This window comes from Pan paniscus, chromosome 7, assembly GCF_029289425.2.
Source record: "Pan paniscus chromosome 7, NHGRI_mPanPan1-v2.0_pri, whole genome shotgun sequence".
Lineage (NCBI taxonomy): Eukaryota > Metazoa > Chordata > Mammalia > Primates > Hominidae > Pan > Pan paniscus.
In genome coordinates, this window is record NC_073256.2 from 143,737,092 (window position 1) to 143,744,971 (window position 7,880).

Sequence of the window (7,880 nt, forward strand, 5' to 3'; positions counted from 1 at the left end):
GTAAGTTTGTTTTCAGAATTCTCACCTTTTCCTTTTCCTTTTCTTGTTCCCATCCTCACCAATTTCAAACTCACACACATGTCTTCTGACATAGTTTGGCCGTGCCCCTGACCAAATCTCACCTTGAATTGTAATAATCCCCATGTTTCAAGGGCAGGACCAAGGGCAGGAACATGGGGGCGATTTTCCCCATGTTGTTCTCGTGATAATGAGTGAGTCTCGCGATATCTGAGGGTTTTATAAGCATCTGGCATTTCCCCTGCTTGCACTTACTCCATTCTGCCGCCCTGTGAAGAGGGTGCCTGCTTTTCCTTTGCCTTCTGCCATGGTTGTTAAGTTTCCTGAGGCCTTCCCAGCGATGTGGAACTGTGAGTCAATTAAACCTCTTTCCTATAGAAATTACGCAGTCTCAGGCAGTTCTTTATAGCAGCGTGAGAATGGACTAATACACCTTCCCTATGCATAGATCTAACAAGTTCTCATCTCTGTCCTATTGAAAATATTCTTTCCAAAAATTATCTGCGACCCCTTATGTACAACTCAGAGTCATTTGTGCGTCCTTATCCAGTCAGAGTTACACTTGGACTTGGTGGTAGTGTGGTACAGCAGAAAGAGTTCTAGCTACAGAATTAGATGAAGATCTACAATCTCAACATTGTCACTCTAACTTAACTAACTCTGTAGTTTCTGGAAAATTACATAACATCTCTGAGCCCTGTATTCTTATATCTGAAGTGGGAATAATAACACCTCTTTTGCTATGTAGTTGTAAAGATTAAATTGAAATATACTTATTAACTTTTAGCATAGTGCCTCAAACATAGGAGACATTCAACTAATAGCAACTATCTCTATTAAGATTTCTCTAGATTTATATTTTCACATAGTGGAGGTTGTAAAAAATATGTAATAATAATTAAAACACCCAATATTTTCAATCACTTACTTTGTGCCTGACATTGGTATCATTATTTTACATGTATTTTCTCAGCTATTCCTAAAAAAAGTTATAATATTGGTACTACCATTTTCCACATTTTATAGATAAGAAAATAAAAGCAGAGCAATACCACATGGCTCGCACAAGAAAGTATTGAAGACTTAAGTAATCCTAGCTCAAATCTTAGAAGTTTCCTTTTGGGAAACAAATATTTGCATTGTTATTACCATGTGCCAGGAATTTGCAGTGACTAATGTTTGCCTACATTGTCTCATTTAATTTTTACAATCAACCCACTTTACAAATACTGTGACAAAGGTTCAGAGAGACTATGTTGTTTGTATGAATGTAGTTAGAACACTTTTCTGTCTGATTCAAAGCTTATATGATTTCCCCTCTAGACATGAAGGCTTAATTAAGAGTTTTGATTAATTGGGATTATACACACGCAAGAAAAAAGGCTTCATTTTGGATTTGAAAGCCCTAACCCACAGGGTAGGAATGTAATAAGTTCAATTTCTAAGTACACTATTTTGTTAGCCTCTAAGCACTGTTTTCTTCTTTGTTTGGCTAAACATTGCTACCTCTTCAGCACAGTTCTATCCAGAAAGCCTCCCCTTCTTGGAAGAACTCACTCAGCATCTCCCTCTTGAGTCCATTCCTTTTGCAAATACCAGCTACACTTGTCTAGCTTGTATTGGAAAGAGTTTCTCTATCTCAGATTAGAAAACTCTGCCTGCATTAAAAGAGAAATTCCAGCAATATGCTCGGATAGGGTAATCAGCCCAAGTCTATCACATTGAATTAGTGGCAAGATAGTTCCTATGACTTCATTAACTCTCCTATTATCAGCATTCATGTTGTCCAACTGAACCTCATCTAAATATTCCTGTAGAGCATCATTATTTAAGTTTAAAGGCACTTAAAATCAAGTCACACAATGGTTATGGATTGGAATCAGTGCAGGCTATTTATAGAAAAGCACTGAATAGACATATAGAATGGACAGAAGATGTGCTGTTTTAAAGCCTGCTGTATTTATGGCAACATCCCAATAAGGCTCATTGGGCACCTACTATGTGCAAGATACTAAATAATGCATTTCATTCTTTTTGCTGTACACAGGAAACCACGCATTCAAAATAATGCTAACCTGTCAAGTTATTGATCTGCACTGTACATATTTCCTGGTCATAGGCAGCTTCCACACAAGAACATCTGGATGCAAATTAAAGAATTCAATTACTCAAGTCTAAGTGAGTATATCTATTTCCTGGTAGCTGGTAATTGACTTATAGTTGGCATCCTAGAGACATAGCCCAATGCTATTTTGACAAACAATGAAGTAATAGATATTTTTTTTATGCTGCTAAGGAAAAGATATTTGCAGTCATGCTTGACATTATTCAGGTAACCACCAAAAAGTCCAAACTATAATTACTATTTGGTCACATTGAGATGCTACATAAGCCCTATGATTAATACGTCAGTGTAAAAAATCTGTCAGGATTTTGTCATAATATTGCCTGTTATTTTTCTGCTAGTAAATTTTCTGAGACATATACTTATCCATGTGTAAAACAGCTGTGGCAAGGTGGAAATTGTCCAGCAATAGGGGGAAGCCAGGAGTAGGTTTAGATTTTGGGTAACAGTAAATTTTAAAACACAGTTTTGAAATAATTTCTAATATAAAAATTCAATGTTAGAACTTTTATTTGGTAGCCTAGTCTCTGAAACAAGAATATACATTCAAACATCTTAAATGTAAAATGATAGGTCAATTTGAATTTTTTCTTCTTATTGACATATTCATTTCACCTGATCTTTAGCCTCTCTGGATCCCTGGAATGCAAGGAGGTGAATTCATCATGTGTTTCATGAGGAAAGAAGGAATAAAGGAAAAGAGGGAGGGAAGGAGGGAGAAAGGAAGGGAAAAATGGGAATAGACACGCCTCTTCTTATATCCAAAAGACTTTGCTATGTAGCGTCATTCCCCTCTGTCAAGCAGCTTCCCACATAAAAACCATCTGTAAAGGGGAGGAGGTAGTAAAGCAAGTTGTTGACAATAATAGTCAAGTTCATCTCTGGCTTTGTCAAGAAGAGAAATGGAAAACAGAAGCTTAGGGTCGTTGATAATTTAAAATTAATTCAAATAATTCTGTATTGCTTTGCTCAGGTGATAGAGGAGACCTCGGCTACTCTGCCTGAGCACATCACTGCTGGATCTCAAAATCTGCAAGAACTTCCTAGGGCTTCAGGAACTTTCATGTGCATACCAGTCACCTGGGAATCTTGTTACGATGCATATTCTTTTTCAGTGAGCCCAAATTCTGCAATTCTTATAAGGTCTTAGGGGACATGATGTTTGCTTCCAGTGGTCCATGGTCTACTCCTGAAGATCCACCATGCCCAGCTTCATCTCCCCACCCTCTGGAAACTCTCCTGTACCCAAGCCACTTGCTCTCTTCTAAATAGGCATTGTGTTCCCATGTTCCCATGTGTCTGCCTCTTTCAACTTCTCCTCTAAAAATTCTCCATGACCCCCAAGCATAAGCCTCCAGCAGCAAGCTCAAAAATGCTTTCTACTCTGTTGTGTTGCCCGGCCCACTTCAAGAGTAGATGCTCAATTCCTTCTTTCCCTAGTCGTATTTGCTGCTACTTTTGCAGGCTGCTGGAACACTTTCACTCTGAGGATTCTGATGAACACAGTTCTTGCCCTCTTCACTTTTCCAATCTGGTTGCAGGCACAGCGGGGGACAGCAGGAGTGCAACACAGTAACTTAATATAATATGGAGCTGCTATTATGGAGGGAAACATTCACTGCTCTGAAAGGACTCAACAGCTGAGTCTTAAAGAAGGATTTTACAAGATTGACAAAGAAATGGGTTATCTCCAGATAGGAAGGAAAAATCACAAGGAATAGTACAGCAAGGAAAGAGGAAACAGCACTGGACTTGGGGAAAAGGGAAATCCTTGAGATGTTGCTAAGGCATAAAGAGCAAGATAGAGAGTGTCAAAAGATGAGGCTGACGTCACCTGACTCCTGCTGCTGAGCTTCTCTGACATTTTCTCAAGGGCTCAAGGCTTGGATACCCTCTGATATGGTTTATCTGTGTCCCCGCCCAAATCTCACCTTGGTTTGTAATCATCTCCATGTGTCAAGAATGGGACCAGGTGGAGATAATTGAATCATGGGGGCAGTTTCCCACATACTGTTCACATGGTAGTAAATAAGTCTCATGAGCTCTGATGGTTTTATAAATGGGAGTTCCCCTGCACAGGCCCTTTTTGCCTGCCACCATGGAAGACACCCCTTTGCCCTTCCTTTATTTTCTGCCACAATTGTGAGGCCTCCCTAGCTATGTGGAATTGTGAGTGCATTAAACCTCTTTCCTTTACAAAATTACCCAGTCTTGGGCATGTCTTTATTAGCAGCATGAAGACAGACTAATACAACCTCTTTCAATACCTAAAATAGACAAAGCCCTATTTGGAATTTTGGAAAAACACAATCTAGTCTCTGAAGGTAGGCACAGAAGCTCTGAGCTGACACAATATTGAAGTCGTTACTTGCCTGGTCCTTAGGCATTTCCTAGTCCACAATCACACATCCACATCTTTAATAGCAGCAATTTCCATCTCCAGTCTTTGCTTTCCCCAGAAGCAGATCCTGAAGCAAGAAATTGAATGCAAGTAGTTTATTTGGGATGTGAAGACCAGTAGGGGAGTGGAGAAGTGAGACAAAGAAGGGAAGGCCATCAACGCAGGGTGCGTGATCAAGCCAGCTATCAGTGTGGACAACTGTAGCTTACTCCCTTGAGGAATCCCTGGGAGTCAGTGTGAAACACAAATCCCTGAGTTACCCACCCACCCCTACCCCTAGAAGGGCAAGGGAGCTTGGTATGCAGGCATCCATTTCCACTAGTCATTGGCTGAGGGCTGCTAGTGCTGGGATGGTACAGAAGTTACTTCCCTGGCTCTTCCTGCCTGCTGTAGGTGGAAAAAGGGTCTCTTACAGCAACAGAAAGTCCTGAGGCAAAGAAATGCAGGAGCTGGCACCTGGAAGCCTTGGTGGGGTCGGGGGTGGTTTGAGCAGAGGGCCGCAAGGGTGCCACATGCCCCACAGAAAGCCTTCATCCCTTTGCCTGCCCCCTACCACACCAGCCCTGCTGTCCCAGAGTCTGACTTTGCTGATTCACTCTCCTGTTCTGTGTTTGGGGTTTTCCTTCAACTGAAGCTTCCCTCCCCACCAGCTACTCCAATATAGCACACAGTGAAGTACTTAGAAAATGTTTGTTGAATTCTATCTGATGACTCAAATCCAATGGGCTACCTGGTGAATTTATTTTAACACGATCCTGAAATGAAACTGAGATGATTTTACACGAACTACTTATTTTATCTATAGGCCCACATTGATATTACTTCCTATTCCTCTGGTAATTGGTGAAACTGTGAGAGGAGATTTCTCTTTTTTTCTTTCTAAGCCGACATATTTTGATTCAATTATATCATCATGCTACACTCAGGGGGTTATATTACATTGCCTCTTCTCTGCCCCAATTGTGCACAATCCTGTAATATTAGGGAGGTTTTACTATAACTCCTAAGCCTCAAATATATTTTCCCAGTGGTTTGATTTTACATCCTCTTTCTGGGTTTTATAAATGGCATCAGATGTAGGAGCCTATGGTGCCAGCTGAAGTTTTTTCCTCTTAGCCATATTACCCATTTTCTGCTAACAGAAAAAAGCACTAATCTGTCCACTCCCAAAACATGTGTGTCAGGTGGCATTAATACCATCTGTGGCTGTAGCAGCAAGCATGTGACTCATGCCTGACCAATCAGAGCATCACATTGTTTTTGGCCACTGTGTGTGCATGTGACCCATTCAGAATCTGTGAAATACAATATGATATTTCCTAGAACTACTGAGAATACATTTTCTTCTTTTCTTCTGAACTTGAACCTGGCAGAAATCTTCCAGGAACTGCTGGCAGCCGTCTTACTGTCAAACCCAAGCCTAAGAACAATGATAAAAGGAAGAGGAGCAGAACTAAGAGAGAAAGGGAGGCTGAGACTAGATGACAAATCCAGCTGAGAAAAGTTAGGGATCCTTCTGGCCTTGGTAGTTTCATGAAACAACAGACCACTTTTGGCTTCTGACAGTTTAGTTAGGTTTTCTGTCACTTGCAACTAAAAGATCTCTAACTGATACAGAACCTGACAGACCCGTCTATAAATCCCAGTCCTGCCTTTTGCTAGTTCAGTTTTTTAAGTTCAGTTTCATCTTTTCAATGGGGACAAAATATCCCTCTGACAGGGTGTTGTGAAGAAATAAAATGATATACGCAAAATCCTCTACACAATATCTGACCCAAATGTAGAAATCCATAAAAGTTAACTCCTTTTCTCCCTGTCCCCACCCTCCTCTCTGCCCTCCACACTGGCTTCCTCTGAGCACATAGCAGCCCAGGAAAGGGACATGTACACTGAGTGCATTCTGTCATTGATAAAGTCAGGGAAAATGAACATGGAAGCCCCATGATCAGTATACCAGACTCCATGCTGAGGAGGGGAGTGATCCCCAGCTGGCCTCACACTGAGATTCAGGAGACTTGGGTCATTTTTGTGACTTGAACAATTTATTTCTCTTCTCTGGATTTTGTTTGCTTTTCTCTCAAATGGGAGGGATAGTATAAAGATGGCATCTAAGGTCCCCGTCAGCTTTGAAATACACTAGGTCTCATTTCCTGAAATGAGACTCTAAAATCTCTGCACATGTGTTCAGAGCAGGACCAAGATGAGGATGAGATATGTGGGATGCCTAGGACAGAATATTTAATGAGACACTCACTTTCAGATGTGAACCCCACACCAGCATGGTGCCAGGAGTAAGCGCCTCTCTAAATTTTGCTCCCTAGGCACCAAGCCTGATCACACTGGTCTTAGCTCTGATAGGTTCCACTTACAGCAGTGCTTGCCTTAGGCTACATGAACACTAACTGCTGTGTCCACCACCATGGTTCCAACCAGCTAATGCTGTGAAACAACCTTGAATTTTGAGTTAGACCAAGGAAACCACATCCCTCCTGGACTCAAAGGAAGGCTTTTCCTGATTTATGAATTCTGGGACTCATTTTGATCCACCATGGACTGACTTATGAATCATATTGTTTTATCAAGAGTTCCAGTTTTTAATCCTAAATTAGCATCAGCACCATGAACCTCCCCACCATCCACCAGGGCTTTTCTAGCACACCACAGGCACCACCATCGCCTTGACTTGTCAGAGAACTACTTGGAGAGCCTCTTCACGGGTAGTGTTTTTTATTGGGAAAATATATCGACTAAGCTTCTTTTAAAAACAAAAAACGCCTCTGGCTTTTGTTTTATTCTTTGGCAACACAGGTATTACATAGCCTTGAGAGAACCAAGAAGTTGATTTTATTCCATCGTGATGAGGTGTGTGAGCTTTATGTTAATTTTATGTGTCAACTTAACTATGCTAAGGGATACCTGGATAGCTGGGAAAACAGTATTTGTTTTAGTGTTTTAATGTAAATGATTGAAAAAAGAAATGAGCAGAGAGAGAAGATCCAAACACAGAAAGTAGTGTAAAAATAATGAGAAACTGGAAGGAGAGACAGAAATTAAGTACAAAGAAAGTCATTTCCAACCCTATCTTTGATGTAGATACTCACATGCGAACACACATATAAATGTATTTTGTGCATTTACAAAATACTAGGCACTTTACACATGAGGTCCCGTTTACTGCTTACAACAAAAAAATGAGAAGCCATGGTTATCGACATTTTATAGATAAGCAAATTAAAGCTGAGCCAAAGTCACATCACATGACTCAACTGTGGTAAAAGAATCTCAGTTGAAAATGAGATCTCTGGCTTTAAAGACGGCTAAACCCCCTTGAGGATT

The 7,880-nt window shown here is 40.7% G+C and overlaps 1 long non-coding RNA gene across 1 annotated transcript; it reads left to right on the forward strand.

Annotated features, from left to right (window-relative positions):
* The first annotated feature begins 304 nt into the window (after positions 1-304).
* On the forward strand, positions 305-4,344 carry LOC130541783 (uncharacterized). The gene is made up of 3 exons (XR_008955907.1): positions 305-368; positions 2,066-2,196; positions 3,117-4,344. It is a non-coding gene; the product is annotated as an uncharacterized LOC130541783 (long non-coding RNA).
* The last annotated feature ends 3,536 nt before the right edge of the window (positions 4,345-7,880 follow it).